Source organism: Protopterus annectens, chromosome 5.part0 (genome assembly GCF_019279795.1).
Source record: "Protopterus annectens isolate FY-2018-M chromosome 5.part0, PAN1.0, whole genome shotgun sequence".
NCBI lineage: Eukaryota > Metazoa > Chordata > Ceratodontiformes > Protopteridae > Protopterus > Protopterus annectens.
Window position 1 is genome coordinate 995,285,600 of NC_056735.1, and position 26,142 is coordinate 995,311,741.

The 26,142-nt window shown below is 44.8% G+C and overlaps 1 protein-coding gene across 1 annotated transcript in view; it reads left to right on the plus strand.

Moving 5' to 3' along the window:
* Positions 1-26,142, plus strand: part of ERBB2 (erb-b2 receptor tyrosine kinase 2) — a 2,110,185-nt gene that overhangs the window by 1,562,264 nt on the left and 521,779 nt on the right. The window lies entirely within an intron of this gene.

The window sequence follows — 26,142 nt, forward strand, 5'->3', positions numbered from 1 at the left end:
GTATAAAAAAGTTTTCAGTCACTGCATCTTGTGTGGGATGTCTGACATGGCTAGCAGAGTGTGGGCCATAAAAGTGACATCTGCACGTACTCTGCCGCCAGTCGAAGGTCAGGTGTTCCTGCCTTCTCGGCTGTTGGATTCTTGAGAAACTCGGATAAGTACCCCGTTGGGGAATCTTTTTTCAGTCATTGTATGTTAGTGCTTGTTCATGTCATCCAGAAAGGGCAAGTGTAAGTGCGACCGTCAAGTTCCACACAAGGACGCCCATGAACTCTGTCTTTTTTATCAAGGAAAGTTTTATGATTACAAGGCCTTTGTCCCCAAGACCTTACGTAGAAGACTTCATGCACTTAATCTGTACCTATCAAACCAATTTCTGAAACAGTTAGCGTTAGGTATGGAGGGACCTTCCGACTTGCCTGCCGAACCGCCAAGGAAAAAGGCCAAGACCGCAAGGCCTGTTACTGTTGCTGCGCCTCCACTGTCCGGTGATCATCTTGTGGCCGATGTTGGCCTGGATGAACAATCGGGCTCTATTGCCTTGGGTATAGCAGGTACCGGATTAGATGCCACAGAACCCTGTGTGGAAGACACGTCCACTGAGGCTCCGCGGACGTCAGATTCCAATGCCCAGGGGGAACCAAGGCCCTCGGCAGATCAGTTGGATCCCTCCGCCACTTCCCAGTTGTTAGGTTCTAGGCCTTCTCCTGTTCTAACACCCACTAAGCCTTCACTTAAAATAAGGAAAAGAGAAAGTATACCTCTCCAGTTAGGGAAAGCCAACCAGATTGACAGGCATTCTCTCAAAGACTCTTTACTGCATTCATGGCCTTGCACCTTACTCCTCAAAGAACTTCGACTAACCCTCTTCTAGTTCTGAGCCCTGGGCCTCAGGGCCCAGATTCCTCTCAGATGGAAGAGGAGTACTCTGATATTTCCTTAGAAGAATCCCTTTCTTACACCTCCCAACTCCCTTCCCCACTTGGATATGCCTCTCCAGAGGAAGAATCTGCAGAAGCTGATTCCCCTGCAGAAGATTTCACCTTTGGGGAAACCATAGAAAAGATGAGAGAGAGCATTTCAAGTGGGATTCATCAGAAATGACTGAATTGCAAAAATGGTACTGTGAGTTGATCCAGATGGATTCACCAGCTCCCAATGGTGTCCCACCTATTCTTCCAGCATTTCTAGATACTTTCTTTGCAGCATCCTTGAACCCAGATTCCCAGCCTCCTGCTCCCCACAGACCTGATAGGTTTTACAAGTTCCCAGAGACAGCTAAATTCCTGGTAAAATGCCCAGCTGCAGACCTAGCCACCATCTCAGTCTCTTCTGACAAGGCTTCTAAATTATTGTCCTCTACCACCCTCCTCCCTGCTTACAAGGACAGCAAGGCAATGGAGTGTTTGGGTAAAAAGGTGTACACTTCTGCTACTCTGGCTTTCAGAGCAGTCAGCTACCAGACACATATGTCTAAATATGCCTTAGCCTTTTTGGAAAAAATCTCCAAACAGCTTTCTGATCTTTCTTACTCCCCAGGTAAAGCTCAACTGTCCTCCCTTATTTCCTTGACCTTTCAGGTGACCAGACACTCTTATCAGGTGTAGCTATGATGTTGCTGAGGCCTCAGCTAGTTCGGCAGCATCAGCTTTTTCCCTAAGAAGGTATTCCTGGCTATGTCTCCAGCCCTTACCAGATGATTTCAGGGCTAAATTAGTAGATGTTCCTGTGGACAATTCAGCACTGTTTGGAGCCAAGGTTGCAGACTTGTTTAAGTTCTTTCAACAGAAAGGTAAAGAGATGCAGGACTTAAAACATTTGTTTGTATTTCCAATTCCCAGGTTTCAAAGGAATTATTCGTCCAAAACGCAGTTTATCATAAAGCACTCAGGTCCTCCTCCCTCTTCCAGACCTAGAAAAGCTCCCAGGAAGCAATGCACTCCTGCCAGGCCTGCTCCATCTACAAGCCAAAGGAGGCCCCATTCCAGACAGGGCAGGTAGTGTTTGACTGCCTGCCAAACTTGAATCCATCCCCCCTCTCCTTACGTCTCTCTCACTATCTCCAAGTGTGGAGACTCATCATTCCAGACAAGTGGGTACTCTCAATAATAGAACACGGGTACTTCATGACCTGGATCATCCCCCCAAAAGGTTAGCTCCACCTCCTACAACCCGTGGTGGACAACCTTTTGGCCAAAGGCACCATCCAGCCCATCCTACACTCTTCTGTGGGAAAAGGCTTTTACTCAAGGCTTTTTCTAGTACAAAGGAAAGATGGGCCCTGGAAACCAATTCTAGATCTCTGTTACCTAAATCTATTTCTGCCACATTCAGGATGCTTGCACTGCCAAGCCTCTTCCTTCTTATCCTCCCTCAAGGGTTCATGGCTACCTTGGGCATCAGGGATGCCTACCTCCACATCCCTATAAGGCCCAGTTTCAGGGGTTTCCTCCATTTCTCAGTGGCCTCCTCTCACTATCAATTCTTAGCCTTGCCCTTTGGTCTGTTCACAGCACTCAGAGTCTTCGTCAAATGCCTAGCACCAGTGATTGCCTTCTGCAAGACTCTAGGGATCCAAATGTTCCCTTACTTGGATGACCTTCTCATCTAGGCAGACTGCAAACAGTCCCTCCTGCTCCAATTGCAGAAAATCATTGCCCTCCTGCAGTCTCTAGGGTTTCAGATAAATTAACCAAAATCCCATCTGGACCCTACCCAGGACATAGTGTCCCTGGGGTGCAGAATTCAGACAGATATCATGACAGCCTTCCTTCCTCCCCAGAAGGTAGAAAGCCTGACACAATACCTACTTCTGGTACTCCAAACCAAGGAAATGACTGCAAGGCAGTACCTCAGGCTCCTGGGCTACATGGCTTCCACTATACCTATGCTGCCTTTAGCAAGACTTCACATGAGGAAACTGCAGTGGTATCTCAGGTCCATGTGGATGCAACACTCTTATCCCCTAGAGTTCAATGTGCCCTTACTACCCTGCCTCAAACAGGAGATCCATTGGTGGCTGGCACAGATGAAGCTCAACCCAGGCCTTCCACTCCAACCGCCACCTCCAACACAGGTTATGTACAGAGATGCCTCAGACTTCAGCTGGAGAGCTATACTGGACCCCTAAAGGTGCAGGGAGTTTGGCCAGAACCACACAAGAAAGAGCACATCAGTGTAAGGGAAATGAGAGCAATACTTCTGGACTTAAAAGCCTTTCAACCCAGGCTCCAGCAGGGACCTCTAAAGCTTTTCACAGACAATACCACACTACTGTGGTATTTCAACAAGTGTGTGTGTGTGTGTGTGTGTGTGTGTGTGGGGGGGGGGGGCAGATCTTACTTACTTTGCAGACTAGCTCTCCTTGTGTGGGAACTGGCTACCACTCAGGGAGTTTCTCTTCAGGCAGTTTACATCCCTTCCCTACAGAACTCTCAGGCAGATTCTTTCAGCAGGTCCATGACAGTGTCCCACGAATGGATGCTACACAGGGATGTCCACCAGTGGGGTACACCTCAAATAGACCTGTTTGCCTCCACCATAAACAGGCAACTTCCCTCATTCTGCACCAAACTGCCAGAACCTTTGACGATGGCAACAGATGCCTTTTCAATCTCCTGGAAGGGGATGTTTGTCTGTGCTTTCCCCCCTTCCCTCTTGTTCAGAAAGTCCCGCTGAAAATCCAGCAGGACAAACCAAAAATCTTGCTGGTGACTTCCTATTGGCCAAGACAGCATTGGTTCTCCCTCCTCCTCCTCCAATTAGCTAAGGGCAAGCACCACAAGTTACCCCTCAGAGTGAATGTACTCACACAAAACAAGGGAACCCAAATTCACCCACAGTGTTAATCTCTTCACCTCATCTTATGAGTGATAGGATTTTTATCCCTTTCAGGCATGTATACAACAAGGATGTGCTCATTGTCCTGCAGGAGGCCATGAAACCTAAAACCAGGTGGAAAAGATTCTCCATGTGGTGTCTTAGAAGGCAGTTGGACCCATTGCAAAGCAAGGTCCCCCTAGTGCTGTCCTGCCTGTGTGAACTTTTACAGACAGGGTTAGCATACTTCTCCGTCAAAGCCCATTTGTCTGCTATTTCTGCCTGCCTACCCTGGACCCCCTTTTAGCTTCCAGACTACATGCATAACTGTTCCTTAAGGGGGTACTCCATCTCAGGCCACCAAGGAAACCCATCCCGCCTCCATGGGACCTGAACTATGTCTTAGAGAAGCTCACACTCCCTCCCTTTGAGCCTGCATCCAAAGCTTCACTAAAACATTGCACATAGAAGACTGTTCTGCTGGTGGCCTTGACCTCAGCTAGAAGAGTTTCTGAGTTGCAAGCTTTCATGGCTATCTCTCCCTTCCTCATCTTCCACAGAGATAGGGTAACCCACAGAACCAACCCTTCCTTCATGCCCATGGTGGTTAAAGACATTTCCTTAAACCAAGCCATCCACCTGCCCAATTTATTCTCCAACCCACAAGGAGACAGTGAGAGAGTACTTCATTCCCTTGATGTGCACAGACATCTTAGGTTCTGTCTGCACAAAACCAAGAACATCAGACAGGCTGACTTGTCTCTGTCCACCCCAGAGCCCTGGGGAAAGCAGTAACTAAGCAAACCATTTCAGCCTGGATTTCCAGGGCAATTTCTTTTTGTTACACATACCATATTAAACACTTACAAGGCAGTGTGAAGGGCCATTCCACTAGGGCAGGGGTCTTGTAACCTTCACTATCAAAAGAGCCATTTTAGCCCCTCTCCCACTAAGTAAAATTCATTTGACCCCTAAAATGAAGATAACACAACGTATAAAGTTTTATATATAGTTATTATCCTAAAAATAAAAGAACTAAGTTTGTAAGAGCAATATTTAAAAAATCTGTATTTTTGTTTTTTTTTTTTTGCTGAGATTGCTCAATCGCGCTGTGTGTGTGTCATCTCTTACAACCTCTTAGAACAAGAAATCTGAACAAAGCCATAAGTAGTGGGGCACAAAGGCCCAAAAATAAGGACACGTTTTCAATGTTGCTGTACAAATGTAGAGAGTTGATAGAGTAACATATTTTGCATTAGCATGAATTTTCTGAAGGGTATGAAATCTGAAACTCAAAGTTCTGTCTATTTTTTTCTGACTTCAGCACTCATTGATTTGCCAGAAAACCACAATTTTGTGAGAAACGGACCAAAATATGAGGCAAAAGTCAGGACATTCTGCAGAAATCTGCACAGTTGAGAGGTAACTGTGTGTGTGTGTGTGTGTGTGTGTGTGTGTGTGTGTGTGTGTGTGTGTGTAAAAATGCATGTTAACAGAAACCATGTTATTCTAGCAAGTTTCTAAGATTATAAGAGCAATATGTAAAGTCCATCCCTATTTTTGTTCCCCTTTATTTGTGGCTCTGACCAGATTTCTTGTGGTAAGATTTTGAGAGGTATGGAAACCTTTTAGGAGATGCTGCTGCTGCCAGGGGATCTCTTGATCACTCTGTGTGTGTGTGGAATGCATGGCAACAGAAATCATGTTTTTCTAGCAAGTTTATAAGAGCAATATGTAAAGTCCATTACTCAATTTCTCTCAGTGTGTGTGTTGTGCAGTAGAGTGGCCATTATTTTTCAAAGCTACAGGGAGTCACTGCAGAGGGATGGAAGAGCTACATGTGGCTGCAGAACCGCAGGTTGCAGACCCCTGCACTAGGGCAATGGCCTCATCTGGATCTTTTTTCAAAGGCCTCGACACTTTCACTATTCTTGAAGCAGTCACCTGGTCTTCTGTGCACACCTTCACAAAACATTACAAAATAGACCAGATTTCCAGGTCTAGGATGGGATTTGCCAAGGTTATCCTCTATGGTTTCCAGGAAAACTCCTCTAGGCCACCACCCCCTTCCTCTCAGTGAGCTTTGGCACTCACTCAGAATACTGCAACATGTGAATAGGAGGACATAGAAAAGTTGTGTAAAATCTTAACTTAACCATAGATGTCCTTCTCTTCCATGTTGCAGTATTCCTTCCCTCCTACCTTCCCCTCCTGATATCAGCCATTCCAATTCTGGGATGGCACAGGACTTGCACTACCTTCTCTGGGGCTAGTTCTGACTGGGGCACTCAGTTCTGAAGGTTGGTGCATGGAGACATCACTTTTATGGCCCACTCTCTGCTAACCATGTCAGATGTCCCATGTAGTGACTGAAAACTTTTGTATACTGGCCGGACATTCGGGTAGCAAGAGGAGAAAAAACAACTGTAGAGAATACTGCAACATGGAAGAGAAGGACATGTATTGTTATGGTAAGATTTTACACAACTTTTCTTTCCCTTAGGATGTCTGAGTGAGACTGTCTATCAGGACTTGATGACTTCTGGATGTCTGTAGGAGGAACTGTGAGCTACTAGCCTTTTGCTTTGATTTTTGCTTGAGTTTGAGCAGAAGAGCTCTGTGAGTACGGGTCTACTTTATACCCTCGAAAAATGAAAAATACGAATTGCGCGACACATAAAGAGCGAACCATGGATACATCCAATGTACTAAAGCGTGAAAATGTAAACCTCGAACCGTCATAGTCGGCCAGCCCACCACCCGCAACACACTACCTACCCAAACACAATAAAAAAACACATACATACACTAACCAAATCCGTACTTCTAACCCTAAATTAAAGCACCAAAATCCTACTGCTAACCCTACACTAACCCCACATATACAACTGTCTATGCACTATCCTTAACCCCTCCCTAACCCTAAGGTCCGTAACTACTGCACACTTCCCCTACGGAGCTATACCCAAACAAGCTAAATATTCCACATACATACACTTAACAAAACTCTACACTAAACCTTACATACATTACCTACACAAAACCTGACATACACTACCTACCTATCTATGCACTTACCTTAACCCCTCCCTAACCCTAAGGTCCGTAACTATCGCACACTTACCTTATGGAGCTATACCGCAGACGGGCCAACTATGCGATTTTGATATTTCCCCTTTCGTGATTTTGTTCGTTCTACGTATTCGCGGTTCGCTCTTTCCGTGCCGCGCAATTCGGATTCGGGTTTTGCTGCTTTCGAGAGCTTAAAGTAGACCCCTGTGCGTACTTGTATGTTCACAGTCAGACTCTGAAGACATCAAAGAAGTTATGGGTGATTGCTGAGAGGACTGGATATGTGCTGCTATACCCTACATCCACTGTGGGAACTTAGGACATGCCCTTTCTTTAGTCCCTGGCATTGGGCAGGATTTGGGCACAGATCTGGCTGATGTCCTTCTATTCTCATGTTGCAGTATTTATAACTGTAGGGAGGTTGCTACCTGCAGCACCGGATATCCGGCCAGTATACCAAAGTCTTAGCAGCAGGGGTACGTGCGATGTTTGTTGTCAGAGCCATAAACCAATGTTGGCTATAAAGGTGATGTCTGCATGTACCCCCTTCAGAACTTTTCTGCTGCAGTGATCTTCAGACCTCTGATTATCAGCTTCAGGAAGCAGTTCACTGGCTTGATGGCCATCTGCTATAGATAAGTAACCTTTCGGTTTTTTATTATCTGTTCCTTAGCTTTTCAGGCATACATGTCAACTAGAAAGGGGAAGTGTGCTTGCGGAAGACAAATTCCACAGAAAGACACGCATGAAAAGTGCTTGTTTTGTATAGAGGAGGCCCACGACCATACGTCTTGTGACATTTGTAAATTGTTTGTGCCTAAAACTCTTCGCAGCCATCTGGCTGCTGTCAAACTCTGTCTCAAGAACCAGAGACTCCAGTGTCTAGCGTTATTAGGTGTGCAGGGTGGGGTAGGTTCCTACGATGAGCTGCCTAGGAAGAAGGCCAAAACAGTTAGGCCCGACACCCATGCTGCACCTCAGGAGTCCGATGAGACTCTCAAGGCAGATGTCAGCCCAGGGTCCCACTGGACATCTCTTTCTCAGTTGGAACCAAGAACCATAATGGAATCTGGCCCGACGGAAACGCTGAGTATGTCTGCTGAATTTGATCAGCCATTAGTACCTGTTGGCGAGGGGGAACCATGGCTCTTGACGTCGGAGGGGCCTACTCCTGCTCTGCAATCCTCCCAGACATTGGCCTCTAAATCAACCCATCCTTTAACTCCTCTGAAGAGAAAACAAAATTAAAACATACAGAACAGCAATCTGCCCCTGGATGGGAAGTTTTCTCCCAAAATCTTTTTAGGGCATTCCAGGCCCTACAGTCATAGGAACCTCCACCTGTTCCTACACCTGTGCAGGCCTTAGAAGTGTCAGAAGAAGAATACTCCTTCTCTGAAGACACCCTTACTTACTGCTCTCAAATTGAATCCCCCAAGCACTTCATTACCCCTAAGGAGGAGGACTGTATCACTCCTGAATCTCCAGGGGAAGAATTTTTTTTTGGCAATACCATTTCTCTCATGAGAGAACACTTCAAATGGCAGGCCTTAGATGTCTCAGAATCAAAAAAGAGGTATTTTGAATTAATACAGATGGATCAACCCTCACCAGCTGCAGTCTCTCCCTTGCTCCCAGCCTTTCAAGATGTCTTTTTGGCTACTTCACAGGCCCCTGTCCCTCAACCCCCAGCTTTTAAACATCTAGACATCTTCTATAAAGTTCCTCAGGATACTCAGTACCTGTTCAAGAATCCCCCTGCAGTCATAGCAGTCTCAGCTCACAAATCCTGTAGGCATCTGCCTTCTACCTCTTTATTCCCTTCTGACAAGGACAGCAAGTTTATGGATAGGCTAGGGAAGAAGGTCTATACTTCTTCCACTCTTGCCATCAGAGCTCTAAACTGTCAAACCCACATGGCCAAGTTTGTTCTAGACACCCTTTCTAAGGCTTCAGCCCTCATACCTGATGTAACAGACTCGCCTGCTCAGACCCAACTAAACTCCCTTCTCTCCACTGCCTCACAGGTGACTAGACACTCCATTAAGTGCAGTTACAATGTGGTGGAGGCCTCTTCAAAATCTGCAGCTTCAGGCTCTGTATTGCAAAGATACTCCTGTGTGAGGCTACAGCCTCTCCCTATGGATGTACAAACCAAGTTGTTAAATGTGCCATTAGATAATAAGACCCTTTTTGGTGAAGCATCTGCAGAACTCCTCAAATCCCTGCAAGAAAATGGAAAGGAGTTGCAAAATTTAAAACATTTATTGATTTCACCTATCCCTAGATACCATAGAAACTACCCTCAAAGGACTACCTTTGTTAGGAGACAGTCCTGTCATTCTGCTCCACCACAGGCTAAAGGATAGAGGCATCCTAGGAAGCATTCCACTCCTAGACCCCCTTCCTTCAGTAATAATACTCCCTTTCGGAGGAAGCCTGACCAGGACAGAACCTCTCAACTGTGACTCAAACCCATTACCTCTCTCTCCACCCCCCCCCCCCCTGTCCTTTTGCCTCATCCTCTCCCTACTCTCCTGGCGGAAGATCTCAGTAGCCTGGGTCCTCTCCATATTTCAAAAAGGATATTTTATGACTTGGTGGGCTCCATCCCCCTTCCAGGGGATACCACAGCCCCCCTCAAGCCAGCTCCATATTTTCACATCTATTCTATATCAACTTCAGGACCAGGGCACCATAGAAAAGGTCCCACCACAGCAGATACACAAAGGATTTTACTCAAGGATGATGTTCTTCGTGTTTCACTGTTGCAGTCATTACATTTGGGTAATCCGCTGGCAGGTTGCCCTCAGTCGGCCTGAATAACAAAGTCTTGGGTCCTGCATCGGTTGCTGTCTCCTCTTGCATTACATCAGGTCGTCAGGGGTATAAAACATGCAGCTGACACCATTTTATTCAGTTTTTCAGAAGCAGTTCGCAAGTGCCGGTCAGCCGACTCCTGAAATTTTCACATTCGAGTTTCAGAACTGAAGTCTTCAAACTAAAGCTAAGTACCCCGTTAGGGAAACCATTTTTTGCTCCTTACGGATGTCAGTAAAACTTAATAATTGCATTACTTGTGAGAAGCAAATACCTCATAAAGATTTTCATTTATACTGTATTCCTTGCCTAGGCCCAGATCATAATGTGCCTTGCTGTTCGTTTTGTGCTAGATTTAACCAACGCACTATTAAGCGTCGGTATAGTTTTGCTTCTAAATATTTTGGATCAAGATTTAATTATCCTGAAATGTCATCGGTTAGCAATCCGACTATCGCAGTTCACAAAAAAACACAAAGAAAAAGACAGAGGCAGACTGTTGAGGTCCAAAACCGACGACAAAGCTTTTCCTAAGCCAGTCGCTGGTTCACCGGTACTCAATGAGGCGCTTTCGCAGCCCCTGATTCCCGCTACTTTTGAGTTGCAGGCCTCTACCGAGACCCATTCGGAGTCCAGTGTACTGCGAGATTCTCAGAGTATTGAACCCGTGGATGTCTCTCCCTTGGATGGGTCCGGAGCCGCTGAGGAGGTACCGGCTTCTGAGGGTGATGTCCTTCAAGAATGCAACTGCAGTCATAACATATGGGTTGTCCTGCCTCAGGCAGCCCTCGGTTGGCCGTATTCCAAAGTCTGGGTCCGACGTCGGCTGATGTCGCATTTCTCTCCAACGTCAGAGCGGCTGGAGTATATAAGCATCAGCCGACGCCATCTTCTCCAGTCTTTCTTGCCGCGCGGTGCCCGAAGCAGAAGCAGTTTGCAAGTGCCGGTCGGTCAGCTCCTGTATTCTTCAAAACCGAAGTCATCAAAAAAAGCTATGTACCCCGTTGGGGACCTTTTCTTGCCTCAGCCGATGTCAGAAATTATTGAAAAAGTAAATAATTGTTTGTCTTGTGGTAAACAAATACCTCATAAGGATTTCCACTCTTACTGCCTCCCTTGCCTTGGCCCAGACCACGACGTCTCGGCCTGTGCCGCCTGTGCTCGCTTCAATAAGCGCACTCTCAGGTGCCGGGCGGAGTTCGCTGAAGACTTTTTCGGCGAAAAATGTGATTATACAATGCCGTCGGAACAACCGACAACGCAGACTCCTAAGAAACGAAAAGACCGGGACCGACATCCTCGGCCCGCGTCTTCCACCGACACCACACCAAAACTATCCGCGAGTGCCCCGGTTCCCTCGGAGGCGGTTATTCCACCGCTCCGAACCGAAGACACCGCATTACCGATACCTCCAATACCGGAGGCCACTCCGACTCCAGTTATTGATTTTCCTCCGGATACTGAAACCGAGGAAATGCCCGAGACCATTGTTGCTGTTGATAAGGTCACTCCTGCACGTGGAGCGGCTAGGCCTCCCATGTCCATGTCTATCAAGGCCTACACACGTGCTAAGGCAGCCAGCAAGTCCAAGCATCTTACTGCTAAAACCTTACCTCAGCCTACTCCTGAAACTCAAATCATGTCTATGGCCGCAGATTTAATTTCCCTGATCAGAGGTTCCCAGGCCCATCCTGAGAGAGAATCCCAGCCTCCTCCTGATAAGAGGCCCAGGGTTGAACCCTCTGACCCTCTTCCTTCAGATGAAGATTCTGAGGACTCTGTTCACTCCGAAAGCCAGGAAGAGCCCTTCCAGACCTATGAGGATTCAGATGCAGAGGACTCCATTCCCTTGGCCTCTCCTCCTGAGGATATTTCTTTTGGGGAAGTTCTGCATTCCATGAGGGAGCATTTTAAGTGGCAAGGCCAGGAATATTCAGATTCCAGAAAGCGCCTTCGAACCTTCCTTAAAAAGCCCCAACACAGACCCTTAGCTATACCTCCTGTGCTTGATGTTTTGGATGATTTATATTCTGACTCCAGTGTTACCCCTGATACTCTTCCTCCTGCTCCTGTCAAGCCTGACAAATACTATAGGGTCCCAGAAACCCATTCTCATTTCTTTAGGGCCCATGCTGTTGATTTAGAAACAATTTCCCAGGGGCCTAAAAGGGTTTCAGCTACCACCTCCAAAAACCCTTTGCCTTCTGACAGGGAAGCAAGGTCCTTAGAGAGATGGGGGAAGAAGGTTTACACCTCCACTATTTTATCTATGAGAGCTCTCAATTGTCTCTCTCACATGTTTCAATATCAGGATTTCCTGTTAGATGATTTACAGAAAAGATTGGCCTCTCCTGAACCTTTAGATAGGAAGTCTTTGCAGGAGGCTGTGCATAATTCTCAGCAGGTTAGCAATCACTTTCTACAGTGTGGATATGATGCATTGGAGGCTTCATGTAGGGCAGCTATGACAGGGGCGGTCATTCGTAGACATGCATGGTTAAAAGAACAACCTTTACCAGATCATGTTAAGGCAAAACTTCTTGACGCAACCTTGGAAAAGAACAAGCTTTTTGGTGCTAATGCTAAAGATGTGTTAAAGTCCATTGAGGAAAAAGCCAAGTCAGTTCAGACAGTCAAAGATTTCCTCCAGGTTCAGCTGCCCAGATTCAGCAGGAACTGGCCTTCTAAAACTGGTCCTTTCCTAATCCTGAAAGATTTCAAAGGGGCAAAAACAGGCGTGCCCGAGGAAGAGGGCAATACAGAGGATCCTACAGGGGATGACAATGGCAACCAGCAAACCAAAGAAGTGACACAGGGGTTTCTCCTGCCCCGCAGGGACAATCTCAATGACTTTCCTCTAGTTCCGCTGACCAAGGAGCAAACAGAAGCTCCTTTGGGCGGAAAGTTATCTTTGTTTTCAAAAAATTGGCACAAACTGACAAAAGACAAATGGATTTTGGACATTATAGACCACGGTTACAGGTTCCATTTACATACCTTGCCAAGAAAACAAGGCATGCCAAGCCTTCCACAAAATCAGAGGGCAGAGGCTATCAAGCAAATTTCTCTGCTTGCTCAGATCAAAGCAATAGAAAAAGTTCCACAACAAGAGCAAGGTCAGGGGTTTTATTCAAGACTGTTCCTTCTTCCAAGAAAAGAAACTCAATGGAGAGCAATACTGGACTTGTCCGCTTTAAACACTTTTCTCATAGTACCAAAGTTCAAAATGCTGACTCTACAGCAACTCCTTCCCATGCTGGGCAAGGGGTCTTGGCTGATTACTCTGGACCTCAAGGAGGCATACCTGCATGTCCCTATCAGACACAGCTGCAGAAGATACCTCAGATTTCTTGCAGGGCCAGAGCATTATCAATTCTCAGCATTGCCATTTGGCTTATCTACTGTGCCCAGAGTATTCACGAAATGCCTGGCATCAGTAATTGCTCATTGCAGGCTCCAGGGGATTCAAATCTACCCGTACCTGGACGATTGCCTCATACAAGCGGACAACAAACTAACCTTGACAAAACTTGAATTATGTCATACACTTGCTACAGGCTCTGGGATACACAGTCAACTTTCAAAAGTCAAGACTTCAGCCATCCCAGCAAATAACCTTCTTAGGAGCCAAACTAGACACAGCCTCTCAAATGGCTTACCTGACAGAAGACAAGCAAAAGAAGTTAACTCATTACTTCAAAAGTTTAGCAAAGCTCACCCAGATGACTGCAAGGAGTTTCCTACAGGCCCTGGGTTACATGGCATCCTGCATTCTCCTGGTTCCACTAGCAAGACTACACATGAGAAAGCTTCAGTGGTACTTAAAAAGCTTATGGTCTCAACACAGCAACAACCTAGAAGCAATTATTCCACTCATTCCATGTCTTCAAAAGGAATTTCTATGGTGGGCCACAGTAAGCCAGTCAAACACAGGTATGTCGTTCAAAAAACCTCAGATAACACAGACCATGACCACAGACGCCTCAGACCTTGGATGGGGGGGCGCACATGGAGGGCAGATGTATTCAAGGGCAATGGTCTCCAAAGGAAACACATCTGCATATCAACCAAAAAGAAATGCCCGTATTGAAGCTTAGAAGGGCACGATTATAGTTATCTCATCCCAACTAATTATCTTTGTTGTCCCATGTTTACAAACACTATGCCCTTTCTTCATTACCACTTGGCACTTGCACATTTTATCAGAATACATGACTCAGGGACCTAATATTTACTAGTTTCCATTTCTCTAGCTCTTACGCTCCTTTTCATTGGTCTGATAACCTGACACCTGGTTCTAGTGAGCCTTTTTTGATGTGAATAAAGAAAAATTACCAAGATTTCTATTACAAACTAACATTAAACAAAAGGCTCCCTAATACTTCTATAGAATTTTATCTCCCAGGTTTATCAGAACATATGGATTTCCAACTTTTCCAATAGCAGTATTTTAAACCATTTTAATTTTGATTCTATTATATTTGAAATAAAGTTTTTAATGTTTTGTAATTATTTATACATAACCCAGCTGTTAAATACATATATTTTTTAACAACATAATATTTTATCTCATGTTCTAACTAATGCAAAGCCCCTTTAAGGAATTGAACAATTGATTGACAACACTTGTTTTTAATTAAAGTGGTATTCATGGTTATAAAAAGGTTTGGCTTCAGCAAATGCTCTTGTACTCGCTTGAAAAAGCTCAGGATTACCCTGAGCGAAAGCGCTTGTGTTTATTTTCTCTTGGACCTATTTGAATAAAGGATTTTCGCATTCTACATTAGCTCTTGGTTTTTTTTGTTCCTGGTGGCTGTGGAGTCGTGTTATGTGGTACATAAACAAGCAGGGGGTACACATTCCTACCTCATTTGCAGACTAGCCATGGCATTGTGGAACACAGCTTTGACTTACCAAATACATCTTCAAGCTCAATTCCTGCCAGGAAAACAAAATACTCTGGCAGACGACCTAAGCAGAAATCTTATGGACCCACACGAATGGAAACTGGATACACAAATCTTCAACATGTTAACACGGAAATGGGGGAGCCCAGACATAGATCTATTTGCCTCCCCCCAAAATTATCAGCTGGACAAATTCTGCACAAGAATACATCACAAAAAAGCATGGAAAGCTGATGCCCTATCCTTCAGTTGTAAAAAACCTATCAGTTTATGCCTTCCCCCCTCTGCCTCTTCTCTCCAAGGTCTTACTAAAAGTCAGACAGGAAAAAACAAAAATGATCCTAGTTGCTCCGGACTGGCCTCGACAACACTGGTACCCACTCCTAAGGAATATGTCTCAACTTCCCCCTTGGTACTTGCCTCAAGTACCTCATCAACTGTCTCAGCAGAACAATCAAATTCTGCACACCCAGCTCCAAACTCTGAATCTTGCAGCATGGCTGATCATTTAATTATTCAAACAACACCTCTCAGTAAATCTGTGATGATGTCATTTTGGAAGCCAGAAGGCCTTGTACTAGAAAATCTTATGCTGATAAATGGAAGAGATTCTGTGCTTGGAATCAAGCACAAGGAACAGACACAGCAAAGCCCAATATTCCTCAGATTTTACAATATTTGACTGAGATGCTTGACAAGGGCCTATCTTTTTCTTCAATAAAAATCCATGCCTCTGCCATCTCAGCTCATTACAACACTGAGCCTCCCCTCTTTTATCATCCTCTGCTTAAACAGTATCTTAGAGGGGCCAAAAATTTAAGGCCTCCCAGAAGATCACCAACTCCTGCATGGGACCTCAATTTTGTGCTGGAAAAACTCACCCTGCCCCCTTTTGAACAAGCAGCTACTGCAGATATAAAATTTCTATCTTGGAAAACAGCTTTCCTCTTGGCAGTCACTTCAGCAAGAAGGGTTTCAGAACTACAGGCTCTCATGGCTGTGGAGCCCTTTATTACATTTTACCCAGACAGGGTGTCCCTCAGGACCAGTCCTTCTTTTATGCCTAAGGTGGTATCCAGTGTGGCTCTTAACCGCACAATTCACCTGCAACTTTTTACCCAAATCCACAGAACAAGAGGGAGTGGATTCTGCATTCATTGGACGTACACAGACAACTAAGATTCTACTTAAACAGGACCAAATCTCTAAGAAAGTCTGAGCAACTAGTGGTAGCATTTGCTGCAGGGTCAGAGCGGAAGCCTATATCAAAGCACACTATTTCTAAGTGGATAAGCCACTGCATTCATTTCTGCTACCTGCACCTTTGCCCAAGAGGATCAGATCTCATTCCACCAGTGCTGCCTCTACCTCAGCAGCTTTTCTCAGAGGGGTTCCAACCAAAGACATTCTAGAGGCTGCTACTTGGAGCTCTGTTCATACCATCACAAAGCAGTATCATTTGCCTCTCTTCTCCAAATCCAGGGCTGGCTTTGCCACTGCAGTTCTTCAGGGCTTTATAGCCGCTTCTAGTGCTGTTTAGCTCCATCCTCCCAACCAGGCTTTTATATTATCCCTGGATCTGAAGGACACCTACCTTCACATTCCTATTCACCCCTGCTACAGGAAATTCCTCTGTTTTTCAGTAGGTTCCTTGCATTTTCAATATTCTGCATTACCTTTTGGACTCTCCACAGCTTCCAGGGTGTTCACAAAGTGTCTAGCACCAGTGGTTTCCCATTGCAGAACACAGGAACACAGGGTATTCAGATATACCCATAACTAGATGACCTGTTAATACTTCACCAGAACCTTCACACCCTGCAACATCACCTACATCTGGTGACCAGAACCCTGGTAGACCTGGAGTTCACTGTGAACCACGAGAAATCTTACCTGACTCCTACAAAAGATCTAGTCTTTCTAGGGTGTAGGATAAGAACAGACAAGATGGCAGCTTTCATTCCCTTCTGCTGACAAACCAAGAACCAAACCAAACAAATGAAAAACTTGAGTGGAGATCCAGATGCCCAAAAAGACCTGTACCAAGAGCTGAGAAATGTCACCAAACGATAGCAGTTTAGCGCTTTTGTCTAAGTCTTTACCTTGCAATTTTTGCTGCTTGTTGATTTTAATAAATCGTTTGGTGATATTTCTTGGCTGTTGGTACTGGTCTTTTTGGGCACCTCGATCTCCACTCAAGTTTTTCATTTGTTTGGCTTTCATTCCTTGCCAGCAGATAAAAGACCTCACTCTTTACCTTCAGAAGCTTCTCTCTCTCCAAACACTTTCCGCCAGAGAATTCTTGAGAGTCCTGGGCCACATGGCATCCTTGATACCAGTGCTTTGTCTGGCAAGGCTGCATATCAGGAAGATCCAGTGGGTACTAAAGACTCGTTGGAACCCACATTCTCATCCTCTGTATATCTCCCTCTCCTTACTACCATGCCTGAAAAACGAGTTGGAATGGTGGATTACAGCCATCAATCTCAACCAGGGCATACCCTTGCAGTTACCCCCATCCTCACTGCAAATCTTCACAGATGCTTCAGACCTAAGTTGGGGAGCAGTTTTACAATACCAGCAAAAACTAAGCAAAGTGCAGGGAGAGTGGTCTCCACTCCGGCAGAGGGACTGCATCAACATCAAAGAGATGAGGGCCCTTTACTTAGCACTATAGATCTTCCAACCAGTCCTCCCACTAGGTACCTTGAAAGTAGTCACAAGACAATATGACTGTCTTGTGGTACATAACCAAGTGGGGGGGGGGGTGGCAAGGTCTTACCCTCTTTGCAGCCTAGCCATACATATTTGGTCTATAGCCTCAACTCTGCATATCCACCTGCAAGCAATGTACATTCCTTCAGCAGAGAATGGAATGGCAGACACTCTCAGTAGAACTTCTGCACCCTCCCATGAATGGATGCTTCACAGAGAGGTGTTCCTAGATCTTATACACAAGTGGGGTATTCCTCAGACAGACCTGTTTGCCTCCTTCCAGTGCAGGCAGATGCCTCTCTTTTGTACGAGGGATCCACATCTCCAGGCCTGGAAAGAGGACGCCTTCTTTTTCTCTTGGGGGGGTGTACCTTTATGCCTTCCCCCCTTCACACTGATTCAGAAGGTCTTCCTGAAGATTCAGAGGGACAAACCAAAAATCCTGCTGGTGACTTCCCTTCTGGCCAAGACAGAATTGGTTTCCCTTTCTTCACCTTTTAGCCAAGGGCAGTAACCACTGGTTACCCCACCGTCTAAACCTTACTCATACAAGACAGGGGGTCCCTAATAAACCCTCAGGTGAGCAGTCTCAGGCACGCTTTATGGGCGACAAGGTACTGATACCCTTCATGCACCTCTACTCAGAGGATGTACTCATTGTCCTGGAGGAGGCCAGGAGACCCAGTACCAGGACAAATTATGTGGCAAAATGGAAAAGATCCTCCAGGTGGTGTCATAAGAAAAAACAGGACCCTGTACTCATTCCTGTACCCATGGTCCTTTCTTACTTGTGTGAGCTTCTACATTCAAGACTAACATACTCTTCATTAAGGTCCACTTGTCTGCCATTTTCGCTTGTCTTCCTTTGGTACTTCCCCTGACATCCAGATTAGAGGTTAAACTCTTTTTGAAAGGGGTCCTCCATATCAGACACCCTCGTAAGCCAATCCCACCTACATGGGACCAACATTTTGTCCTGGAAAAATTCACTTTACCTCCATTTGAGCCAGCTTACGTTTAAAGATGTGCACACTTATGCAATCAGCTTATTATATGTTTTTTATTTTTTATATTTTTTCCCCTAACAGATTTGTTTGGTTTTCAATAGAATTGTACAGGTCATAGGTCACATTAAAAGTGGGAAATGTTTTGAAATGATTTATTGTGGTCTTGATTTTTATATCACAAAAACCTGGCATTTTAACAGGGGTGTGTACACTTTTGATATCCACTGTAGTCTGACCAGCTGTTTGTCTCCTTTCACCCAAGGGCCTTGGGGAAGGCAGTCTCTAAACAGACTATCTCTTCATGGATATCTAAGGCTATCTCTGCATGCTACTCTTTTCATGGTAAAGCCCTATCTGAAAGTGTGAGGGCTCATTCCACTAGGGCAGCTGCCTCTTCAGCTGCTTTCTTCAGTGGGGTAGACTATGCTTCTGTCCTAGAAGCTGCTACCTGGTCATCAGTCCATACTTTTACCAGGCATTATAAACTAGATTTGGCTTCTAGGGCCAGAAGTGGGTTGTTAGGTCCATTCTACATGGCCTTATAGACCAGGAACCGGATCCTTCTTCCCAGGCTCATACCTAAAGCTTTGGTACTCTCCCTACTGTTGTGAATACTGCAACATGAGAATAGAAGGACTTAGAATTGTTGTGTAAGAACTTACCTTAACCTTAGATTTCCTTCTCTTCCATGTTGCAGTATTCAGTCCCACCCTCCTACCCCCCCTCTTCCTGATTAGCCATCTGACGGGACAGATTTCTCTCCATCTACCAAACCTCAGCATCAGGCATAGGCCCCCACGAGGCATCCCTTGGCCTGGTCTTATATGTGGGTCTGAAAAGCTTCCTCCTTCCCTTTCATTTCTTCCAGGGTACTACTGTATACGGCAGTCCATTCTGAAGGGGGTACGTGCAGACGTCACCTTTATAGCCAGTGTCAGTTTATGGCTCTGACATCTAACGTCGCACGTACCCCTGCTCCTAAGACATTGGTATACTGGCCAGATGTCTGGTGCTGCAGGCAGCAACCTCCCTACAGTTATGAATATTGCAACATGGAAGAGAAGGACATCTAAGTTTATGGTAAGTTCTTACACCACTATTCTTTTGCTCAGCCCTACTTTGTAGAGGGCTGTTATCTGTCCAGTAGTGGAAATCCTTCCACTTTGGTGTCTTGAGCTTCTTGTCTGACAAACTTGCTTGTCACCCATTGGGCCCTTAGCCCACAAATGTGGTAGTTCATCCTTGGTGATTTACTTCCTTTTGGATATGTGATACTATTGTGAAAATGTTGCATTGAATTTTGCACTAAACATTTTATTTATTTATTTCCAGTTTGATGACTTGGGAGGTCCACTGGACTCAGGGAGCCTGTTTTCAGTGGAGGCCCGGGGAGAAAAGCTCCGTATTACATAGTTTAGTTACATATACAGTCATAGTAAAGAAGACACAATTACAATTTCATTCCATGCTAGAGAACAGGAATAAATTATTTGGTTACATAGTACCTAAATATTTAGGATGGCAGTGGTAACTTAATTGAGAGGGAGAATAAAGACTTTGAAGGAAAAGAAAGAAAAAAAAAGTGGGATGGGTTATTTATAATATGTACAATTATGTTATTTACACTATGTACATTTATGCTAGGTTAGCTTGAACTCAGAATTAGTCAGGAGTTTAAGAGGTGGACTGATTATTAGGCTTGGTGGGAAGAGTGCAGTTGCATTTCCTGTTAGAGGAGAGGTAGGAATGTAGCTGAGTTTTAAAGTTTTCAAAGTTTTCACAAGTCCTTAGAGAGGAAGGAAGATAATTCCATTTTTTAGCTATGGAAAAGGATAGAAGAAGCTGACCAGCAGGACTATTGGGTTTGCGGACAGTGATTATGTTTTGGTAAGTAGATCTTAAGAGTTCTCTGAGTGGTATAAGGTTGAAGGATGTTGGTTAGTGCTGGCAATTAGTAGGATGAAAAATTAGTCTGTGGGCTGTAGTAATTTGGAGATAGTTTAGATGGTTGGAGAGTTTCAAGCCAATTTAACAAATGAAGGGCAGTACAATGATGGGAGGAGAATTTGGCTTTGGTTGCAAATTTAGAAATCTTATTATAACAGACTTCCAATTTGGAGGAGGGAGAGGCAGATAAGTTTGTTACTTGAGGAGCACCATACATTAGTGAGGGAAGTAGATAGGTAGTGGCAAGAGTTTGTCTGGTGGAAGCAGAATGAAAGTGGATGTTTGTGTATAGCATACCAAGTTTTATATGGGTTTTCTTAATGTTTTGCTGGATGTGAGCGTCAAATTTTAGGTGTTCGTCAATAGTAACCCCAAGTAGTTTAGTGAAGGGAACAACCTCTGTAGTAGAGTTGTTTTGACAAATGATTTGGAACAAGTTTTTATCAAGAGGGGAAGCTTTTGAGGGAGAGAATAATAGTATTTTGGATTTATTGGCATTTAGCGAGAGGTGGTTTTGGAGCATCCAGTTTTCAGTGCTAGAGAAAGCAGTTTGGATCACTGTTTGAAGCTCTGAAAACATATTTAAAACACCCAAAACTGGGATTCTAGATTACATTACAGAAGCAGGCTTTTACCTATATCAGTACATATGATGTTCATTCAACTTTATTTTTTAAACATTCCTTTTTTCATCCCATGAGTATGAGTAGTTACATCCCTGGTTGAAAAATTATATGTCTTTGTATGTATATAAGTATGCTATGTTATGTTATTTTAGTCTTTTTTGATGCCCACTGTTGAAATGAATTTATTGAACTTTTAATTAAAATTACCGTAACTTAACTTAGTTTAACAGGTGAAGCTAGGTTGTTATATGTGACAATTTTACCACAAACTAGAACACCAGCTATTTGTCATATAAACATTTTGTAACTTAGTATATGTAGGGGATTATATTCGTTATCTAAACATTTGGACATTTTAACTGTTAAACTGTGAGTTTCACTAGTCTAGCTGTTTTTCACATGATCTCAGTCATGTAGTGTCTTTATTTTCAGTTGCTAGACATCCTGTTTTACATGGCAGCAGTAGATATCTTGATGTCCATTCACCCCCAGTCATGTTCTGAAAATATATTTAGAAGATAGTGCAGAAGTTCTGCATTTATGGGAACCCTTCCATAACTTATCCTTTCTCATTTTGTTAGTAATATGGTAATACATCATTAACTATTGCGGTAGTTCACCTCAGATGCAGGATTACATTCACATTAACATAGTCTCATTTTTGCTGTAGTTTGTATCACATAGCATTATTCATTTTGGGGCACTGACTTGCTGTTTGCCGGGAACTGTGTATGTATTCATTTAGGAATGCCTCAGTCATAGGTTCATACTAGGCTATCTGCCCTAGGGCATTTATAAGCCTAGCCAGAGTGTGTTTGGCTTTCGCCACCCATTTTAAATTAGTTTTGCTATGCCCTTTTTCGAGGTTAGTATACTGTGCCTCCGTCTAACAGTGACACAGAAGTGATACCCGGGGTAAACCTACGATCTCCCATCCACTCATCAAGATTCCTCTTGAAGAGAGTCAGTGAGGGACTCTGCTTAACCTGGACTGGGATTTTATTTCAGAGTGAAGGGAGCCTCTGGGTTATGAATCTGTCCCTCCAGCATGTCCTGTTTATTTCAGTGCTGAGGTTCAAGTCTCTCGAGCGTGTAGCTCAATGGGATTTGGATTTTCTGAGGTACAGCATGTCCATTAATTCCGGGTTGGACATGGCTTTATACGTCAGGCACAGATCGCCTCTGAGCAGGCTGTATGCCACTGAGTAGAGCTGGAGTTTCTTTAACCAGGCAGCATATGGCATCTGTTTGAGCCCATTGATCCTCTTGGTGAGGTACTTTTGGGGTCTTTCCAGTTGCTGCAGGTGTCTGGTAAGGTACATCCCAAAAGGGGCATTGTACTCAATTATGGGCCTGATGAGGGATGAGTAAAGAGGCATGATGACCTCCCCTGATCTAGATGTGAATCCCTTCATGATTAGGTGGGCTATGTAAAATGTTTTTCTAACCACTTTGGCCACGTGGTTGTCAAATGAGAGATTGCTATCAACTTGGGTCCCCGGGTCCCTAATTACTTCTTCTGTACTTAATGGATTACCACCTATGTAGTAATTTGTGGGCACTTTGTTTTTGCCAAAGCGGATGACTATACCCTTTTTGGCGTTTAGCTTGAGGCCATGGCTCTGGCATCAGTTGTCTGTTTCTATGAGGCCCTTTCAGTTGTCTGTTTCTATGAGGCCCTTTTGGAGGATGCTTGTGTTGGCTGGAGAGTCTATTATGGCACCCAGTTTGCAGTCATCTGCGAACTTGGTCAGCCACAGTCCTTCCGTGTTGGCCTGTACCTCCGCGAAATATATACCGAACAAGAGAGGTCCCAGGACTGAGCTTTGTGGGATGCCACTTGTAACTGGTTTAGAGTCTGACATGGCTCCAGCAATTCTAACCATGTGGGTTCTGTCCTTGAGCCAGTTTGCAACCCATCTAGTGACATAGGGGTTTATACTTAAGCTGGTGAGCTTATCTATAATGCCCGAGGGTGTATTGTATTGAAGGCTTTTGCGAGGGCCAGGTAGGCTGTGTGGACCACCTTCCCTTCGTCAATGGCCTTAGTGACTGTTTCAAAGAAATCAACCAGGTTTAAGAGGCAGGATCTGCCCTTAACAAAGCCGATCTGGGTAGGATCCAGTGTCTGTAGGTCCCCAGTATCTTTATTTATGAGGTCCATGATGATCCTTTCCATAGCTTTGCAGACCAAGCTAGTCAGGCTTATGGGGCGATAGTTTCCAGGATCCGTTGAGGCACCACCTTTGTGGAGACGGACCACTGTTGCTGTACGCCACTCTTTGGTTACATATCCTGTAGTAAGGCTGAGATTGAACAGTAGTTTTAGGTTTGGGTTTAGCTCTTCTTGGAGTTCATGTAGGATGCAGCCCGGGACACCAGCTGGTCCCATTGATGCTGTGTTTTTTGCTTTGGAGAGGGCGGCTCTTACCTGAGCATCTGAGATGTCAGGGGACAGCACTCTGCTGGGATAGATATTTGCCCTTTTGGTGGGGAGAAGTTTGCGCTGAACCTGTCGGCTAGGATGTTGGCAATGTCTGTGGGTTTGGTGTATTTTTTGTCATTTTGGACTAATTCTGAGCATATCTGGGAATTCCCACCCAGGTTCCTAACATAACTAAAGAAAGCCTTGTGATTATCCTTAGTGTCCTGTGCAATTTTTCTCTCGAAGCTGGCCTTAGACGATTTTATGAGTGCCCGTAATTTTTTGCTAATACTGATCAGAGACGCCTTCCCTTTTTGGGATTTTGCTCTGTCATGTAGTAGCTTCCTCCTTTTATTGTATAGTTTGTTTATGGCTGGGGTCCACCAGACAGGACGCCTGCCTTTGGAGGATTGGGTCTTGGTTTTATTTGGGATTGCATGATCCATGCATTCCTGAAGGTGTTCATAGAATGCGTTTATAAAGGATTCTGCGGTCTGGGCCATATTTTCCACAGGCCCGGGGGCTTTGAAGGATTCCACCTCGGTTTTGAGGAGTGTGAAATTTGCTTTAGACAAGTTTTTCACTGTGGTTTTCTGGGCAGGGGGTGGGGTCGGGATGTGAATATCCAGTGAGATTAGTTTATGGTCTGATCTTACCAGTGAGGGATACACTTCTGGTCTTGAGCATAGAATCCCCATGTTGGTGATGATCAGGTCCAGTATGTTTTCCCCTCTTGTGGGAGTGGTAACAAGTTGTTCCATAGCATTTGAATTTATAAATTCTAGGAAAATTTGGGCTAGGGTGTTGGAGCTAGAGTAATGCTCCCAGTCTATGTTTGGGTAGTTGAAGTCGTCCAATGTTATGGTGTTTGGAGAGACCTTCATATTTTCCAGTGTTCTCAGGAAGGCCGAGTGGGGTTCCTGGGTTTGGAAGGGTGGTCTGTAGCAGGCTATAAACTGGAAGGCAGTTTTACCCACTGTTAATTGCACATGGATAGTCTCTGATGCTTCGTGCTGTGCCACCAACCTGGAGGTGTGGGTATCTTTGGCGAATATTGATACTCCCCCTCCTTTTGTGGTTCGGTCCAAGTTTTGGGGCCGAAAGGCATGGTAGGAGGTATAACCTGGTAGTGCTGGGATGCTCTCGGGAGCATTGAACCAGGTTTCTGTTACTGCATAGATATCGATGTTCTCCATGCTAAGGAGAGTTTTGAGTGCGTGCATATTAAGGTTTAGACTTCTGGCGTTGAGTAGCGTTACTCTTAGTTTCTTATCCCTTGTGATACCTATGGAGGTGGGTTTGTCTTTTGAGCCTTGCCTAAAAAAGGCACTATGGGGGTAGCAAGAGCCTTTGCCAGTATCCGAAAGCCTAGAGGTGACAGGTGCAAGCTGTCCCTAGCGAAGCATCGTGGCTTGTCGAGCATGTCATCCCAGGCTGACAGGCATTGGATCCCCTTTGAATGACACCAATACTTAAGCCAATTATTGAAATTGATCATCTTTTCTTCATATTGTGGCATCATTCTTGGTGAGGGTAAGATGCTTCTCAACGTCAGGGTCATACCGGCTTGGGCTACATGCTCAGAGAGCTCCTCTATGTCTCTTTTCATGTAGTCCAGGGAGGTACATCTCAGGTCATTCACACCAGCATGGACAATGACTGAGTCGTATTTGTACTTGCCTTGGAGTGACCTGAGTGCTTGTTTTATGTGGCGGATCCTAGCGCCCGACAGGCAGCTCACCGTGACCTTCTCCTTGTTCAGCCTGGTGAGCGGGACGTCAGTGTGCCTGATGATAGAGTCACCTGTTACAAGTGTATCAGATGTGTTGTTTAGCCTTAAGGGCTGTGACTGTTCGGCACACTGGCTTTGTGAGCTACGTGTTGCATGTGTTTTGTTTTGGGGTAGCGGATGCTTGGGTGTCTGCTTTGGAGGTCTCTGCTGCTTAGGCAGATTTTTATTTGGAGCCTCCGAATATGTTTTTGTGTGTTTATGTGTTTGGTTTGCTGTCGTGGTAGGTCTATGTGAGACTGGAATTGTAGTGAGTGTGGTTTCCTTCTCCTCCTGACTGGTTATGCCATTACTGATTTGAGAGAGATTAGCCTCCAGTTTGGCTATATGTTTGCATCTCTCACATGTGTTGGAATTTGTTAGGAGGAGGAGAGGGTTGTCTGTGTACATGAGGCAGTTGTAACATTGCCTCAAGATTCCCTGATTCACCAGCTGGACCGGAGAGGAGATTGTCAACTGACCTTTGGACATGCTAGAATAGTATTGGGAATTCCTTTATAATTGAAAAAAAGGGCCAATGGGGAACAAGGTACTCAAGGGGAGTTTGTGAGGGTGTAGTGCTTTTAATTTTTTAGTGCTGACTTATATAATTGCTTTAGTGAGCAAGTGCCAGGTAACTTAAATGCAGTGTGTTACAGGTAACTTAAATGCAAAAACGACAAACAGTAACTTTCTTTCAAGTGAAACAAGGAAATAAGTACAGTAAGCAATGCCGATATCACTAGGGATCCACAGAAGTGCTGAAAAGCCGCGTTTTAGGTGGAATTAGCGTTTCAGGGAAATAACAAGCATACAAACAAAGCTAGATTCAGCAGGCCTGTATCTAGTCTATGCTACAGCAAACAAGGTGTTCCAGTTTCAGTAAGAAACAGTTCAAACATGCAGGCACTATAAGCCTTTAACCAGAAATTCCCAGCTCAGAAGGGCAGAGTCCAGCCTCTCCTCCCACAAGAGTGCAGACCACGAACCTTCTCAATGTAAAATAACTGGCCTGAAGCCCAAGTGCTTAAACCAG